Here is a 19,373-nt window from a genome sequence, read left to right as displayed (position 1 = left end):
AGATGTAGGTACCTAGGTAGTATCACAGGGTAGATGCAGAACAGCATTGTCACATTGGCAATATTCACCTCAACTAATTTGAAACATGTGTGACTGCAAGCGCTCAGCTTTAGTGTGTTTAGCATTGTAATTTGCAATACAAGTTGGAATGCATAGCCATACTGGCATGAACATAAAGAAATGAGTCATGGAAAACTTAGCCTTAGAGAATCGGCACATTCATGTTGCAGGAGTTCATATACACCTAGAAACCTACTAGTATAACAAAGCTATAATTAAAGTGAGAAAGAAACTAGGTGTGCTGGTAGCAAGAACCAACAGAAACCATCCCAGTACGAAAACTGGCTCACAAAACAGGGTGTCCAAATCATTATTGCTACTACACGATCACCTGAAACCTCCACAAGTTTCAGTCAATCATCTGACCCATATGGTTTACTTTGAGATTGGTAGAATGACCATGATATGAGGCTCAAAGATTGGTGGAGATTAACAGGAATAAAGAAGAATTTCAGTTGCTTGTGCAATGAGAAGCATTCCCTTGATCTTTTGAGGCTGATTTCAGAATGTTGAGATAAAATTTCAGTTGCCTGTGAGCACAAGCAGTTCTTATTTAGAGCAGTGACCCATGATCTTATTTGTGACAGCAGCAGTTATGCAGGTTTATTTTAACAAAACATTGTGATGTAAAATTATAAATGTGAATAAAAGAAAACAAAACAAGGAACACAATTACGTTCCCGAGCTTGCAATTATCCCACGAGCACAAGAAACTAGACACTACTAAATCAAGTAAACAATAGTCATCAATTGCAACAAGAAAGTAATCAATGAACAACTCGTGTGATAATTAGGAAGGGAAGGAGTTAACTAGGATGCGAATGAAAGTTTACCACTTCAGATATGCGTCTGAAGAGAACAATGATGGCGGGAAGTTGGTATATATGTGTGTCCCCGCAAACTTAATACTGTTATAATATGAATAAACCCTCTGAAGCTGCAACATCTTGACGTCAATCGAAAAATATTCAAAGAGTGGGTTCTCTTGAGATATGTTTGGTGTCCTTATCAATAGCAAATACCTTCCAGTTGCAGCGATGATATAATACCGGTAACCAGAATCTAGTGAGATTGTCTTCTCCATATGCCACTGACTGGGATACTCGCCTTTGTTTTGTGCAAAGGTATTGAATAAGTTTTTTTACCGGAGCGGGGATGTACCGGTGCTCAATCCACCATCCCTCGGTGCTTCTAGATCCGTGCGGGTGGACCCTACTAGTTTTTTATTTCCATCTCAGATTCCAGGATACAAGCTGTATACAACTGCAAATACGTGATGGACCCGACGAAAGAGAGGATATCAACCCCACGCCGCTGTCTCCTTCCCGCATCGATCTCCTTTCTCCCCGCCCCATTTCTCGTCAGTTCGTTCCATGGGACTCCGTGGTTAATCCCGGCTATGGCCGCCGCGAGATCTGCCTTCTCCAGCAACATCCGGCACCGGATTCGGGTTCCACTGCCGGCACCTACCACGGGGGGCACATAGAAGGCCGGCGGCGGCGCAGCGGTACCATGAGGCCGACGAGGAGCGGGGGCCGGATCCACTGGCCGTCGGGGGGTGGCTGATCCGGCGAGGTTCCTCGATCCCGCCAACCAGAAGCCCGTCCACCGGCATCCTGGCTGCCCCGGCAGCCATGGTCGCCGTTGGTGTCTCCGTTCAGCACGGGCACCATGAGGGGTCATCACGCAAGGTTGTCGCCGGATCCGGCGACACCAAGCCTGACTACCACCGGATCTGGTGAGTAATGAATCCCATCTCCCCTAACCTCTCTCCATATGTATTTCATGATTTCTGATTTATTTAGCATGATTTGAACACTCTATGTTTCTTTACCACCAGATCGTCGGCCTCCTCTGCTACTTCAATTTCAGGATTTTTCAGTGAGATTTGTAATGATTTTGAGTGAGATTTGTAATGATTTTGAGTGAGATTGGAATGATTTTCAGTGAGATTTGAATTGAAATAGCTATGTGTAGTTGAGATGTGCAAAAATGTGAAACTGGGATTTCAATGTGTTGTTGCAAGTTGCAAAACTAATTTCTGTGAAAATATATGGAATTAGATCTCTGAAATATATGAAACAGCTATTTCTCTTATCTGTCATTTGTTATTTCAGTGATGTATGTATTGAGAAATTACTTCCCTGGAATATATTTCAATGCGGTGTTGCAAGTTGTGAAACTAATTTCTGCGAAAATATATGAAATTACTTCTCTGAATTATATGAAACTGTTGTTTCTCTTATCTGGCATTTGTTATTTAAGTGAGATGTGTATTGGGAAATATGAAATTACTTCCCTGAAATATATTTCAATGCGTTGTTACAAGTTGTGAAACTAATTTCCGTGAAAATATATGAAATTACTTTTCTGAAATATATGAAACTGCTATTTGTCACATCTGTAACTTGTTATATCAGTGTGATATGTATTGAAATATGTGAAATTACTTTCCTGAAAAATATGTAATTACTTTCCAGAAATATATTTCAATGTGGTGTTACGAGTTGTTAAACTAATTTAAGTGTAATGGTTTGTGCAAGATATGTGAAATTTATATTTCAATGTGGTGAAACCAGATCATTTTAGCTGGTGGAAGTGTTATATATTTATGAAAATGATTGCAATGCTTTTTGAAAGAGTTGAAATGCTATTTCAGTTAGATACTAATTGAAATAGCTATTTGTAGATGAGCTGTGGACAAAAAATGTGAAACTGACATTTCAATGTGTTGTTGCATTTTTTGAAAGAGTTTTATTTGAAATGAATTTAATAAGTTTTCAAATTCTTATATATGTTTTAACAGATTTCATATCAATTTAAAGTGAGAGAAGTTTATCCTTTGAAAAATAAGCTGACATTACTGTATGTGTGTGAAGTGAGACTGGCTTCAGCGTACGTGTAAAGCGAGGGCCGTGGCTGGAATCACGTGGTAGGCCCAGCTGGTCAAATCATGTGAGTGGGGTCCAGCTGGTGAAATACAGGATGTTAAATGAAGATATGTGGGGAATACAGAGATACCACTTGTGAGGTGGCAGGATTTTATTGGTTGGAGAACCACCGGTACATCCCGGGAACGGTAAAAAGAGGTTTGCGGCAAAGGTATAGGTACCAAACATCCCAAGCCTGCCTTCCCCTGCCTCCACAACGGCAAAATCTTCCTTTCTCCATTCTCCAGGTGGGGGGACAACAAAGGGGAACTCCATCCTTCTTGTGTCAAGCATGAGCAACGTTTTTCTCCAGAACAGCGTCCAGTCCCAATAGAAGCACCCATAAGCATAATGGTGCCTGATAAAAAGAGGGTGGACCTGTGGCATCATGGCGGACTCGCTGCCACTAAGGACCAAATCGCTCCACCTTTGGATGCAGCAGCTCTCCATTGTCCGGTGCTCGACGAGAACACGAATGCGGCCAGCTTAGTTTCGCAGTATGCCATCAACATCACTTGGAACGATGCCTCTTCAACAGCAGCTTCCTCCTCATCGTCGCCGAGGGGAAAGAGAGAAGGCTTGCACCGGCATCTGCCTAACAAAGCGACTAGGTCGTCAGGTACTGGGGGGAGCACGAGATGCCATCGGCACAAAGGGTCGCACACGGCGAGCTCCTGGCTGACCTCGCCCATTTTGGGCCAGCGCTGGAGGAGGACGCGGCCGTCGCGGCTGTCCTGGACGGTCCAAAGGCCATGGGAGGGGAGGAAAGAGAAGGAGAAATCGGCGGCGAGGGCGAGCGCGCGGGCGGCGGGTGCGGAGGGGTGAGGCGGTAGTGCTGGATGGAACCCGTGGCGGTCGAGGAAGCCGAGGAGTGGTGGTGCGTGGAGGCAGCGGAAGCGGCGGAGGAAGGATACGTCGGTGGCGAGTCGGCGGAAGCTGACGCAGGCCGCGGAGGCGCGGGCGAGGTCAGCCAGGTCGGGTAGGCGGAGGAAGATCTCGGTCAGGAGGTGGTCGGGGAGGTCCGTCAGAGACGATGCCATCTTCTTCTTGCTGGTTGCAATTGGTGTGGAGTGGGGAAGCTCGTTGGGAGGAAAAACCGGCCGTCGGAGGGCAGCCGCCCCGCCGCCGGGGAACCCACGGCGAGATGGGAAGGGGAGAGCCGGCGGCTGCGTGCGGAAGGGAGAGTGAGTCGAGTCGTGTCCTGTGTTGGCTGCTAAAATGGGCCCTTAACCGGTAACCCAACAACGAGCGCAGTTTTCAGGCCCAGCCTTTTTTTTCTTTTTGCGAAAGATAACTACTTCATCCGTTCCAAAGTAATCGAAGTTAACGTGTTTAACTTTGACCCGAAAATATACAAACATGTATAAACACCAAGTTAGCTTCATTCGATTCTTTACGAAATGTTTTCGGGATTGCTAAATCTCAGTCTCGGTCAATGCTATATGTGTTGGAGGATCTTACGTGGAGATCCATGCAAAAAAGAAAAAAATTACTCTAATTTTTTATTTCTTCTTTTTCATATGTTCAATCACTTTACTAAGAATTGGTTAAATCTTAGTCGACTGAGATCTACCCACACCAACAAAAAATTATGTACCGTACATTTGTTATGTTCTTGATCTTGGCACCTTCAAATAAGAACTTACTAGAGTTGCAAATGTGGGTTAGAGTAGTGAATCTTCCTTTCAATCTTCATGATGAGAACTGGAGCAAGTCTATTGCTGCCTAGATTGATAGAAACGCTATATATGTTTAGTTTGATCATGTTGTTGGATATCTCAGTGCGAGAGTCACCGTTGAGGTGGAAAAACCCTTGAGGGGGTGGATTTGGATTGAATCGTCGAGGCAACATTTGTATGGACCCATATGATATTCAATATATGTTTAGTTTGATCATGTTGTTGGATATCTCAGTGCGAGAGTCACCGTTGAGGTGGAAAAACCCTTGAGAGGGTGGATTTGGATTGAATCGTCGAGGCAACATTGTATGGACCCATATGATATTCAGTATGAGAATGTCCCTCTTTTTTGTTTCTTTTTTTTCTCGAATGCGCACAAGCATGCACGTCGTATATATAAGAAAGAACGGGGGTAAAGAGCCCCAATACAGCGTTATGGGCAAACTCGCCCAATCCACCTAGATTACAAAAGCGGACTACTCATGATCTACCCACCGCGCCAAACTACCAAAGAAAACACTCATATCACCTTTAAGGAGACCGGCTGCAGCCCACGCCTTACCCTCCTCCAAGATTCTAGTACCGATGCGTGTGGACGAGGGCGACTCGCCATCAAACACAATACCATTCCTATGCTTCCATAACTCCCAACAGACTAGCACCAAGATTGTGCGGTGGTCTCGCAGCCGCCCATCCGCGCCGAACTTGCTCTGGCACCAAGTCACCAAGGTGTCGACCGTGGTGGGCACCCAGTCAGGTCTACCAAGAGCCGTGCAAACCTCATGCCACACCATCCTAGCAAAGACACATCCCAACAAGATATGATTGATAGTCTCTTCACTTTGATTGCAAAACGGACACGAGTCCTGGTGTGGTAGTCCTCTCCGAGCCAGTCTGTCGGAGGTCCAGCATCTGTTCCGTAAAGCCAACCAAGAGAAAAAGCGACATCGCCGTGGTGCCCTTGACCTCCAAGAGAAATCCGTTGTTGGGCTGACCACCCTTCCTACGAACTTGGCTGCATAAGCTGATCGAACAGAGAAAGTTCCATTGCTCTCCCAAGCCCAAGAGAGCATGTCCGGGGAGTCGGGCTGTAGTTGAATGATGGCCACCCGATGCCAGAGGTTCACATACTCGCGCAGCTCCTCCAAGTCAAGATTTGGGTTAATATCCAAAGGCCATGAGCCCTCCTGAATAGCCGTACGCACCGACATGCTGTAGCGCTTCCTCGGCGGCACCTTAGCATAGATCTTCGGGGCGAGATCCTGGATCCTAGACCCGTCCAGCCAGCGGTCTTCCCAAAATAATGTACTCGAACTGTCACCCAGCTTAGTGTGCGCGCCCGAGCGGAATAGTTGTAGGGACTCCATCGGAACAGGGATGTCAAACTCGTTCCATGGTCTTAAGGCATCAGCACGGCGCAACCAAGGCCACCTCGCCTGCATAGCTATGTTCAACCATTTCAAGTCTGGAACTCCCAATCCACCTGCCCATTTAGGCGTGCATACAATATCCCACGCAACAGAGCACTGTCCACCGTTAGCCTCCGCTTTTGCACACCAGAGGAAACCTCTGATGATCTTGTTCATCGCTTTAGTTGTCTTGGCCGGCAGATCCAGAGCCATCATGGCGTGAATGGGAATGGCACAGAGAACCGCCTGCACAAGCAGAAGTCTTCCACTCTTGGGCATGGCGGAACCGCGCCATGTGGGGAGGCGTCCCGCCAGCTGGTCAACCAGGTACTGCAGCTGCGCATGAGTCTGCTTCCGAATGGTGAGGGGTAGCCCTAAGTATTTGCATGGGAAGTGGCTGAATGGGAAACCCGGTATTTTCCCCACCAACATCTTCTGATCGTCCGAGCAACGAATAGCGAAGGCCGCGCTCTTGTTATGGTTTACCCGAAGTCCAGAAGCCACGCCAAAAGCCTCAAAGATGTCAGCCGTGACTGACAATTCCAAACAACCCGGCTTGACGAAGAGCATCACATCGTCCGCGAAGATGGATATTCTCTGCTTCAGCCCAACTCTTGCCAGCGGGGAAAGTAAGCGGCGAGAAGCAGCTAGCTCAAATAACTTATGCAGAGGCTCCATTGATCAAGATGAAGAGCAAGGGAGACACCGGATCGCCTTGGCGTAATCCACAGTAGTTAAGAATATCTTTACCGGGCACTCCATTTATCAAGACCCGTGTCACCGCCGTGCCTAGTAGACCAACAATCCAAGAGATCCATCTCTGACCAAACCCCAACCGGGTAAGAACCTCAATCAAGAAAGGCCATTGAACAGTATCAAATGCCTTAGTGATGTCCAGCTTGAGCATTACCGCTGGATCTCCCAACGCATATAGCCTCTGCGCCGTGCATTGGACTAACATGAAATTGTCATGCAAAGATCTCCCTTTTGCGAACGTGCTCTGATGCACACCCACCAGTCTAGGAAGATCTTCCGCCAACCTGATCGCCAAGACTTTGTCAAATAGCTTAATAGCTCCATGAACAAGGCTAACCGGGCGAAAATCCTTAATGTCCACAGCCCCATCCACCTTCGGGAGCAATGATATGAGCGCTTTATTAATCACCTGCAAGCCTCGCATATCACCAAGATAGAACGTGTGGAATGCGCGCATTATATCCTCCTTAATGATACCCCAGCATGAGGCATAAAATCTCCCAGTAAATCCATCCGGCCCAGGGGCCTTATCCAAAGGCATAGACTTAACAGTCCGCTCCACTTCCTCTGTCGTAAAAGGAAGCTCAAGGTGCGAGAGGTCTAGAGTGGGGAGATCCAGAGCATCAAGATTAATGGTGTGCGCCCGCTGGGTGGGAGTGCCCAACAGATTGTCGTAGTAGCCATCCACCATTGCAGCAATGTTTTCCTGCCCCAAGAAAGTCTCTCCATCCTTAGTTAGCCGAGTCATATAATTCTTCCTTGTTCGGTGCCTCGCATGACGATGAAAAAACTCCGTATTCGCGTCACCATCTTTGAGGAAGATCATCCTAGATCTTTGCCGGGCTATCGTCCTTTGCAGCGAGCATAGACCGAGGAGCTTGCGTTTTAGAATATGACGGAGAGTTACTTCCTCGACGGAGAGTATCCTAGTCTCGGATGCCAAGTCCAAACGATAGATCAGCTCCATTGCCACCCCAACCTGAAGATTTACATTACCGATCCACTTGTCACTCCACCTCTGCAGGGCTTTGGCCGTAGCCCCTAGCTTAAGGTGCAAAACCACATAGGGGTTGCCCAAAGAAGGGATTGAACCCCAAGCTGCCTGAACGATATCCATGAAGCCGTCCACTTTAGGCCAAAAAACTTCAAAACGAAAGCGACGGCCAACCTTCCACTCGGCGTTAAGCTCAAGGAGCAGGGGGCAATGATCTGAAATGGACGAACCCAAGGCTCCCAGAAAGCATGAGGGATGAAGGTCATCCCAGTCATTCGTCGAAAGAACATGGTCGATTTTCTCCAAAGTAGCCAGCTGCCATTCATTGGACCAAGTATATCTTCTTCCGTTGAGGTACACCTCCTTGAGCTCAAGCCTATTAAGCATGGACCGAAACCGAGACATGATCCTCCTGTTAATTGCTTGGTTGTTCTTATCCTCGGGGTTTAAGATGAGGTTGAAATCCCCAACTATGGACCAAGGGCCAGCATGGAGATCACGTATCTCACAAAGTTCCTCCATGAACGCAACCTTGTCTGCATCAAGGTGAGGGCCGTATACCCCAGTGAGCCACCAATGAGACCCATCGTGCGGCTTGACCAGCGCCGTTAAGGTGTTATCCGTATAGTGTGGGTTGGACAATGCCACTTGTGTGGCATCCCAAGCCAATATGATGCCGCCACGCGTGCCAGCAGCCGGCAAATAAAAGAAGTCCTTAAATCTATTACCCATACAGTGACGAATTACGTCCAGAGTTACAACTTCGAGCTTCGATTCTTGAAAGCAGACTACCAATGGTTTGGCCGCCACTACTACTTGATAGACTGCCGTCCTTCTCGCCGGAGTATTCAAGCCCCGGACATTCCACACAAGCACTTTATTTGGTTGTGCATCCATAAGAAACACATCCACAAAGTCCACCAAAGCCAGCAAGATCATGCCGCACCTACCACACCGGCGGGCTGCTCCTGTAGCGGAGCTGCAGGGGGCTCCCAGCCAAAGAGGGCCAAGGTAGCAGCGATGTGGCTATCCGAAAGAGGCTGCGAGAATAACTCCACATATGCCTTGAGCGCTTCATCTCCAATAGTCTCCCCTTCGTTGGCCAAGCATAGCTTCCTGATGATGGCCTGCTGCTGCTTGGATGCAGCCGAGCCCCTGCCCATTCTTTTAGCAAGCCGCACGCTTCTTCTAGGTGTAGCATCCAGGTTCCTCTTGGTCCTGGGTCTTCTCTGCCTGTTCGCCGATGGCCTCCGTCCCAGAGGGGTGGGCAGAATAGGGTTTGGCGAATCCCTGATCTAGGAGGCAAAGCCCTGGGCCTCCAGATCCATCTCCGCGTCGAACCCAACCTCCAGGGAGCCGGGCGTTGGTGCAGCCAGCGCATGCAACTCATCCCGCAAAGATCTGCATGAGAGCGCCGAAAGGCTCACCATGCACGTAGGCACATCACCCCTGCATGCATGCCGCTGAGCGGGATCACGCATGTCGCCACACGCGTCGCTCTCCCATGTGCTAACGGGATCCTGTTCCCACTCACCACCCGAGGAAGCAGACAGAAATTGGTCTTCCGGAGGGAGCCGCGTGGGGTCCGTCGCCCAGTCCGCGCGCAGGTGTCCACCTCTAGCTCCCAGGAGGCAATGAGAACTCGGGAAGGAGAATCTTCCTCAGCCCCCACGCCCCGTCCCGACAGCTGTTGCTCAGCGCACGGCAGCCGAGGGGGGGGGGGGGGGGGGGGGGGGGGGGAGACGGCGTGGCAAATGCAGGGGAGGGGGGCAGCCTCGGATCCATCGTTGGGCACTGGCCCACCGTGTCACCCACTCCCGTATCCTGCTGCCTTGGGGAGCTGGCCGTCGTCCTACCAAGATGCTTCTGACGCACCGACTGCGGGAGGATAGGCTGATCCTCAGATAAAGCCGCAGCATGCATGTCATGTGGGGTTGCGTGATCGTCTGCAAAAGCCGCGCCATGCAAGTCCAGTGGGGTCGGCTGGTCGACAGAAGCCGTTTGAATCGGGGACAGCCCCGCACGCGGCACCGAGCCGGCGGAGGAACGAGCGGACTCCGGCGACCTCTCCCGAGCCGGAACCCTACGTGGAGCAGCCCCACGCCGGCGACGGCGTGATCTGGAGCGACCACGCCCGCGACGACCCCCAAGCTGCCCATCAGAGTCCTCCTCGGCCGACGACGGCGGCGGCGGAGGAGATCCTGCCGGCGGCCACGGACCTACAATCCTAGGAGCAACCGGCGGCGCCTCCTGAACGATATCCACCGGGTACCAAAGCGTGTCCGGAAGGCCATCCTTCCGCTGGATCGAGCGTCTCCCTGCCTCTTCCACCACAAGAATGCGCCTTTGAGGGATCCTCGCCGGGTCGTCCGTGCGCAACCACACGCGAAACGCAGACATGTCGTCCCGCCGCGTCGTGCAGTCTGCCACTCTGACCACGATGCCAAGCCCCCAGGGCAACGACTCCGCCGCCCGCCGAGACCAGGCATTCGCCGGGACGCCGAAAAGGGCCAGAGGCACCAGAAACGGCATGGTGATCGCCGTGGCCCGTGCGGAGCGCGTCCAAGGCAGTAGGGTCGACACGTGCAGCTTGAGATGGCAGTTGAAGTTGAAGGTGGAACTGGGTTTACATCTCCGGCAAAGATAAAGACTTATCTGAACAAGAGAAAGGGAGGACCTCAGACTCTAAAACATGTGTACAGAAAAGTAGAAATGCCTCTCCTTGTCAGGAAAGGTGATCATGTCTGCAAGAAACTACACGCTATCAAAACAACAACCACTTTGAACTCTGAAAGCTGATCCGATGACGATTCCACTGAATTTGGACAAAGAAGACAGAAGCTTAGATGCCAGATCAGAAACTTGGGGTCCAACTTGTACGAATATTCGAGAACTTACAAGTTATTAAACAAGCAAATCATAGGCGATTATGTAGTACTACCTCCGTCCCAAAACATAAAACGTTTTTGCAGTTCAAAGAGGTAGTATCACATATATATATATATATAGGTAATACCGATCTCAGCTGAATCTGAAATGTGTGACAGCAAACACTCGCTTCAGTGTTCTCAGCACTGCAATTTGTCACACAGGTTGGAATACATAGCCAGACAGAGGCATAATAAGGAAATGAGTTGTGAAAAACTTGAGTCATGCAGAATTGATACATTCATGTTCCAGGAGGTGATATACTATCTAGGAACCTAGTAGTCCAGTATATAACAAACTTGTAACTAAAAAAAGAATTGAAAGACCCTTGGTGTATTTGGTAGCGAGAACCAACACACTAGGTGCCGCCTGACATCCCAGCACAAAAATGAGTCACAGAAAAGAAAGAAATACAAAACAGGGTGTCCACATAATAATAATTGCTAATACACGATCATTGTACTTATTTATTTTACCTTTGTTTCATGGCTACCGTTTGCTTGCGAAATGGAAGGCACTGCGTTCATCTATATCCATCAGCCATAAGAGAAGAAGCTGTATCAATCAGAGGATCTGCAGGTCGCCCCCCCTGTTGATGGATGGATGGTCCTCTCAGCTTAGCGCTGCCCTCAGCCCAGTGGAGAAGAGCAATAACAAACAACCAAATTCTTTTTGCCTGACTTTACTTTAGGCCAGGAACAGCCACACCATTTGCTACAGTACCATCAAAGCTAGAAGTACCATGAAAAAAAGATCACCTTACACATGACTACTGCCAGATGAATTCACTGTCATGCGCCATCGTGTCAGAAATGTAGGTGATCACTTCTGTCACAACTTACAACCCCATGCTATCAGAACCGCGCTCGCTTTGAACTCAGAAAGCTGATCTGATGACGACCTCCACCGAATCTGGAGAAACAAGAAAAAAAAAACTCAGACAACACACAAGATTTTCCATCCAATTTGTGCATATTAATTCAGGAGTCGTACAACCGATACACAGTCGGACAGAGGCATGTGAACATAAAGGAATTCAGTCCTGTAAAACTCATACATAATTGGTCGTGCAGGAGTTCATTTACTGCCTAGGCACGCTCTATCAGTATAACAACTAAGGAAAAGAAAGAACCTGTGGTTTTGGTATCAAGAAAAAAATACAATCACCTGAAAACTTTTAATTTTCAGTCAATCATCTCTGCCAACATGATTTTTTTGGAGATTCAGAGCACAACCATGATACTGAGGATCTAAGAGTGTGGCAGAGATATTGACTGCAATAAAGAATAATTTCAGTTGGCCATGCTGATAAGCACTCCCTTCGATCTTATGAGGTTGATTCAGATAAAACAACATCGTGGGATAACATTTCAGTTCCCTGTGAGCACAAGCTCATCTTATTTACAGCAGTGACTCAGGATACAGTTATGCAGGTTTATCTTGAAACAGCATCACAAGATAAAATTATACATCTGAAGATGACTAAAAGAGAACTTTTCTTCCTCCTTACATCTATCAAAAGAAAAGGTGTACAAAATGATCTGTCTTTGACTTGAATCAATTTTCTCGAGGTGAAAAAATCCCAGATAAACTGGATATAAAGTTGTATTCCTTTACGTTTATCTTGACAATCAAAACTACTTCTCGAAAAAAATTATCATGACATAGTTGTTTCAGTGATTCCATCAGGAGTTCAGGACTGATGCACAAGCTACTCCTAGTGTGCACGATTATTTCTCTTGCGAGCCCCATTCTCTTAAAATGGCGATCGAAACAAACAAGACAAGAAACACAATTATGTTCCTGAGCTTTCTTAGTTTTCCCATGAGCACAAGAAGTTAAACACTATTAAATCAAACAAGAATCACCAATTGCCAACATGAACATGAAGCAATAGACAAGTCATGTGATAGTTATGAAGGGAAGGAGATAACTTGGAAGCAATAGAAACTTTACCGCTTCATATTCTCCTTGAACACAACAATGATGGTGGGAAGTTGACATATGGGTATGTCTGATACTTAGAATGGTGTTGCGTCTCATAAACCCTCTGAAGCTGCAACGTCTTGACATCCATTGAGAAAAATCCAACAAGTCAATTCTCTAGAGATGAGGCTTCAATCCTTGTAAAGAGCAAGTACCTCTGTGTTGCATCTTCGATAGAATATTTGTACCCAGAAGCTAGTGAGATTGTCTTCTCCATCTGCCACTGGCTGGGACTCTTGCCTTTGTTCTGTGCAACGGTATAGCTTAGATCGGATGCAGTTTCACGGTGGAAACCAAACATCCCAAGCCTGCCTTCCCCTGCCTCCACAATGGCTATACCTTGCTTGCTCCATCCTCCTGGGGGGAGGTCAGCAGTGGAGAACTCCATCGTCACAGTGTCAAGCAAGAGCAACTTTTTCATCCCGAAATTCAACCAGTCCCAGTAGAAACAGCCGTAAGCATAATGGCGCCTGTGAATATTGCCCTTGCCAAGGGCCAAATCATTTAAATCCTTAGGTACAGCAGCTTGCCATTGATCGGTGCTCAAGGAGAAGTAGAAGGCAGCCGAACTCTTTTTGCAATGTGCCATCAAGATGACTCTGAATTTTATCGCTCCAGCCGACGCCTCCTCCTCGGCGAGGGGAACGAGGGAGCGCGTGCAGCAGGCCTCGATTACCAGGGGAACGGGTGCCCAAGCAAAGCGGCTAGGCCGTGAGGCAGCGGGGGGAGCAGGACGTAGCATAACTTCTGATAGAAGAAGCTGCATCAATCTGAGGACCCTCTCTCTCTCTCTCTCAGAGTAGCTTTGCTGATTCTTCAGCTTTTTTCCATCTGTAACATGTCCATCCATCAGGTAACTTCATGAAAGTCGTCATGCTGTGGCAAACAACCGAGTCCAATTACATGCTGCAGTAGGGTTGGGCTGGCTTGATTACCAGTCCTGTTACAGCATTTTCGCACCTGTCAACTTCACCTGTCCAGGCTCATCGTCATATCTGATACAGTTGAGAAGAAGAAAAAAACGAATTGCAGATATACAGCCACAATTGTTGATTGACTGGAACTGTAAATTCATTGTCACGTTCAATTAGACAGCAACAGACGCATCAATGTTATGGTGACCGAGGCTATAAAGTAGCATGAGAACAAGGACAACATACACATGGCCACAGCCAATTGAAATTCTGTAGATTGTCACGCGCCATCTTGTCAGCAAGGGGGTCACATCTATCTGCGAGCTATGAAACCACCATCACTCTGAACTCCCAAAGCTCATCTGATGACTGACATCCAGTTCTTAGGCATGTTACAGTAACCGAAACTAGACGCAGCATCAAAACAAAAACAACAGAAACAGCCACTGCCAGGTGAAATTCTGTAGATTGGCACGCGCCATATTGTCAAAAAAGGCGATCACATCTGCGAGAACTCCATGCTACCGAAACCATGGTGGCTTTGAACTTGGAAAGCAGATCTGACGAAGAGTACATCGAATCTGGGCAAATAAGACAAAAAGCTCAGACAACAAATAAGGTTTTCCGTGCACATTGAAGAGTTTATGAGCTCCAAGGAACAGAACTGTAATATCACAGGGAAGAGGCATAATAGTAGTGTTACATTGGTAATATTCATCGCAACTGAATTTGAAACATGTTAATGCAAAGACTCAACTTTATTGTGTTTAGCACTGTAATCTGCACTACAAGTTGAAACACATAGCCATATTGGCCCAAACATACACAAACTAGCCTTGAAAACTTAGCCTTACAGAATTGGCACATTCGTGTTGCAGTTCATATACTACCAAGGCACCTAGCAGTATAACAAACCTCTAACTAAAGAAAAGAAAGAAACTGGGGGTGTTGGTAGCAAGAACAAACATACTAAGGTGCAGTCTGCCATCCCAGTTGAAAAATGAGAAACGAAAAGGAAAGGAAGACAAAACTTTGCCCCGTCTAGTTTCATGTATCTTACAGATTTGCTAATGTACAATCACCTAAAACCTTAAGTTTCAGTCAATCATCTCATTCACATGATTTGCTTTGAAATTACATGGAGGATCTTGTGGAGATTGACTGAAACAAATAAGATTTCCTTAAAATGCCTGTGCAATGATGAGCACTCGCTTGATCTTATGAGGTTTATTTCAGATAAAACAGCTTGTGAGCACCGAGCTGAGCACAAGCTGGTATTATTATTATGTAGAGCGATGAGCTCACAAGATGTTCTTATAATTTAGAGCAGTGACTCAGGATCTTGTTCATGACCTTAACAGTTATTCAGGTTTTTCGAAACATCTCAAGATAAAATTATATATGTTAGGATGGCCAAAATATAACTTTCTGCCTCCTTATACCTATCGAAAGAAAAGTGTACAGGATGAGTTGTGCTTGACTTGAATGAAGAAATTTTCTCAAGGTGAAACAATCCTAACTAAACAAATTTTACACTTGTAATCCTTCTGCTTTACCTTGACCATCAAAGCTACTCCTTAGAATAATTATTGTGATCTATTTTTTTTGGCGATTCCATCAGCACTCGTGCATAAGCTACTCATAATGTGCAGGATAATTTTTTTTACCAACCTCAGTCGCTTAAAATGGCAATTGGAAAAAACAAGACAAGAAAACACAATGATGTTCCAAAGCTTGCTTAGTTTTCCCACAAGGACAAGAAAATAAACACTACTAAATCATGTAAACAAGAATTATCAATTGCAATCAAGCATTAGACAAGCTGTGTGATAATTACAAAGGGAGGGAGCTAACAAGGATATGATAGAAAATTTACCACTTCATACTGCCCGTGAAGACAACAACGATGGTGGGAAGTTGGTATATATGTGTGTCCCATACCTAGGCGAAAATTGTTTGGCACAAACCCTCTGTAGCTGCAACGTCTTGGCGTCCATTGAGAAATATTCATCAACGAGTAAACTATGTACAGATGAGGCTGGTTTCCTTGTCAAGAGCAAGTGCCTCTCAGTTGCAGCATCAATAAAATGTTTGTATCCAGAATCTAGTGAGATTGTCTTCTCCATCTGCCACTGGATGGGACTCTCGCCTTTATTTCGTGCAACGGCATAGCTGAGATGAGATGTAAAGTCACCATCGAATCCAAAAATCCCAAGCCTGCCTTCCCCTGCCTCTACAATGCCTACACCTTTTGTACTCCAATCTGCAGGTGGTAGATTAGCAATGGAGAACTCCATCCTCCGGATGTCAAGCACCAGCAACTTTTCACTCCTGATTATCACCCAGTCCCAGTAGAAGCAACCATAAGCATAGTGGCGCCCGAGAAAAGAAGGGTGGAGCTGTGGCATCATGACCAAGTCATCAATGTCAAGGGCCAAATCATTCCAACTCTTGGATGCAGGAGCTTGCCATATTCCGGTGCTCGAAGAGAAGACGAAAGCAGACAGCTTAGTTTTGCAATGAGCCATCCAGATGACTTTGAATGCTGTCTCTTCCGCCGTCTCCTCCTCGCCGAGGGAACGAGGAAAGGCTTGCACCGGGACCTGCTGTACTTGGGGAGCAGGTGCTCAACCGAATGGGCTAGGTCGTCAGGTACCGGGGGGAGCAAGATGTACCGACGGTGCAAGGGGTCGCATACCACGAGCTCCTGGAAGACAGAGGGCTCCTCGCCCTTCTCGGGCTCACGATTGAGGAGGACGCGGCCGTCGCGGCAGTCCTGGACAGTCCAGCGGCAGTGGGAGGGGAGGAAGGAGAAGGAAAAGTCGGCGGCGAGGGCGAGCGCGCAGGCGGGTGAGGCGGCAGGGCAGGATGGAACCCGTGGCACTGGAGGAAGCCGAAGAGTGGTGGTTCGTGGAGGCGACGGAAGCGGCGGAGGAGAGATGGTTCGGTGGCGAGTCGGCGGAAGGAGGCGCGGGCGAGATCGTCCGGGGCGGGCAGCCGGAAGGAGGATCTCGGTCAGGAGGTGGTCGGGGAGATCCGTCAGAGGCGACGCCATTCCTCTTGCTGGTCGGAGGGCGTGGAATGGGCAAAGTGGTTGGGGGAAAGTGGTATAGGCCCGCGAGGGAGGTAGAACCGGCCGTCGGAGGGCGGAGGAGCCAGCCGCCGGGAAACCTCGGCGAGATCGGAAGCGGAGGATCCGAACGGAACCCTCGGCGGCGGTGCTGTTGAGATTGGTGCTACTTTCACTCGTAAGTACAAAACGTTGCTGGCTCTTTTCTTATCTCCAGTATGAGTGTGCACGTGCAATGCACGTATCACAATTTATAGTAAAAAAATCTATTTTAAATTTTATTTTTTGCGAGTTTTTATACCGTCATTTTAATTTGTCTGATGCCCAACGATGTGAGCACGCGTATAACACACGATTCATAGGCACGTCTTCACATAAAATTAACAATCACAGAAATATATTATAATTTGTTACAAAATATTTTAAAAACAAAAACTAAGCAACATTATCTACTCCCTCAGTCTCATAATATAATAGCATTTTTTACACTACACTAGTGTTAAAAATGCTTTTATATTATGGGACGAAAGGAGTATTATTTATTCTTTGACGGTGATTCTTTGTTGAAGGTCCATTTGTTGATGTGATCTATGATGCTTCGTTCCATGGATAGGATATTCTTTTAGAGTTTCATTTCCTTCACAGTACCACTCCTTGTTATTCCTCATATATGATTTGCCTGAAGTCAAACTACATAAAGTTTGACCAGCTTTATAGAAAAAATATCAACATTCACAATACAAAATCAATATCATAAGTTGTGTCATGAATTTAATTTTCATATTGTATAACTTTAGTATTGTAGATATTGTTATTCTTCATATAAATATGGTCAGCCTTTATAAAGTTTGACTTCAGACAAATCTTATATGCGGAGTAAAAACAAACGGGAAGGAGTGTTGGGGAACGTAGTAATTTCAAAAAAATTCCTACGCACACGCAAGATCATGGTGATGCATAGCAACGAGAGGGGAGAGTGTGATCTACGTACCCTTGTAGATCGACAACGGAAGCGTTAGCACAACGTGGTTGATGTAGTCGTACATCTTCACGGTCCGACCGATCCAAGCATCGTTACTCCGGCACCTCCGAGTTCTTGGCACACGTTCAGCTCGATGACGATCCCCAGGCTCCGATCCAGCAAAGCTTCGGGGATGAGTTCTGTCAGCACGACGGCGTGGTGACGATCTTGATGTTCAACCGTCGTAGGGCTTCGCCTAAGCACTGCTACAATATGACCGAGGTGTAATATCGTGGAGGGGGGCACCGCACACGGCTGAGGAACGATCACGAACATCAACTTGTGTGTTCTAGGGTGCCCTCCTGCCCCCGTATATAAAGGAGCCAAGGGAAGGGGGCGGCCGGCCAAGGAGGGGCGCGTCAAGGGGGAGTCCTACTCTCATCGGGAGTAGGACTCCCTTCTTTCCTAGTTGGAGAAGGAGAAGGGGGGAAAGAGGAGGAAGAGGGAAAGGAAAAGGGGGGGGGGCGCCGCCCCCCTTCCCTTGTCCTATTCGGACTAGGAAGGGGAGGGGCGCGCGGCCACCTCTTGCCTCCTTTCCTCTTCTCCCTCAAGGCCCATGTAGGCCCAATAACCTCCCGGGGGGTTCCGGTAACCTCCCGGTACTCCGGTAAAATCTCGATTTCACCCGAAACGATTTCGATATCCAAATATAGGCTTCCAATATATCGATCTTTATGTCTCGACCATTTCGAGACTCCTCGTCATGTCCATGATCACATCCAGGACTCCGAACAAACTTCGGTACATCAAAATGCATAAACTCATAATGAAACTGTCATCGTAACGTTAAGCGTGCGGACCCTACGGTTCGAGAACAATGTAGACATGACCGAGACACGTCTCCGGTAAATAACCAATCGCAGGACCTGGATGCCCATATTGGCTCCTACATATTCTACGAAGATCTTTATCGGTCAGACCGCATAACAACATACGTTGTTCCCTTTGTCATCGGTATGTTACTTGCCCGAGATTCGATCGTCGGTATCTCAATACCTAGTTCAATCTCGTTACCGGCAAGTCTCTTTACTCGTTTCGTAATACATCATCTCACAACTAACTCATTAGTTGCAATGCTTGCAAGGCTTATGTGATGTGCATTACCGAGAGGGCCCAGAGATACCTCTCCGACAATCGGAGTGACAAATCCTAATCTCGAAATACGCCAACCCAACATGTACCTTTGGAGACACCTGTAGAGCACCTTTATAATCACCCAGTTACGTTGTGACGTTTGGTAGCACACAAAGTGTTCCTTCGGCAAACGGGAGTTGCATAATCTCATAGTCATAGGAACATGTATAAGTCATGAAGAAAGCAATAGCAACATACTAAACGATCGGGTGCTAAGCTAATGGAATGGGTCATGTCAATCAGATCATTCACCTAATGATGTGATCCCGTTAATCAAATAACAACTCTTTGTCCATGGTTAGGAAACATAACCATCTTTGATTAACGAGCTAGTCTAGTGGAGGCATACTAGTGACACTCTGTTTGTCTATGTATTCACACATGTATTATGTTTTCGGTTAATACAATTCTAGCATGAATAATAAACATTTATCATGATATAAGGAAATAAATAATAACTTTATTATTGCCTCTAGGGCATATTTCCTTCAG

At 47.1% G+C, this 19,373-nt stretch overlaps 1 long non-coding RNA gene and 3 pseudogenes across 1 annotated transcript; 1 reads left to right on the top strand and 3 right to left on the bottom strand.

Moving 5' to 3' along the window:
* Positions 1 to 1,341: 1,341 nt before the first annotated feature.
* LOC125522225 (uncharacterized) lies at positions 1,342 to 2,157 on the top strand. Its single transcript, XR_007289696.1, has 2 exons — positions 1,342 to 1,798; positions 1,901 to 2,157. It is a non-coding gene; the product is annotated as an uncharacterized LOC125522225 (long non-coding RNA).
* A 395-nt stretch (positions 2,158 to 2,552) lies between these two features.
* On the bottom strand, positions 2,553 to 4,204 carry LOC147961860 (uncharacterized; annotated as a pseudogene).
* Positions 4,205 to 12,716: 8,512 nt separating this feature from the next.
* On the bottom strand, positions 12,717 to 13,947 carry LOC147961859 (uncharacterized; annotated as a pseudogene).
* A 1,589-nt stretch (positions 13,948 to 15,536) lies between these two features.
* Positions 15,537 to 16,854, bottom strand: LOC147961858 (uncharacterized; annotated as a pseudogene).
* Between the last annotated feature and the right edge of the window lie 2,519 nt (positions 16,855 to 19,373).

The sequence above is a fragment of the Triticum urartu genome, chromosome 7A, assembly GCF_056163025.1.
Source record: "Triticum urartu cultivar PI428250 chromosome 7A, HENAU_Tu73, whole genome shotgun sequence".
Classification (NCBI taxonomy): Eukaryota; Viridiplantae; Streptophyta; class Magnoliopsida; order Poales; family Poaceae; genus Triticum; species Triticum urartu.
The sequence above is the reverse complement of the archived record's forward strand: the minus strand, read 5'-3'. Positions and strand labels throughout refer to the sequence as shown.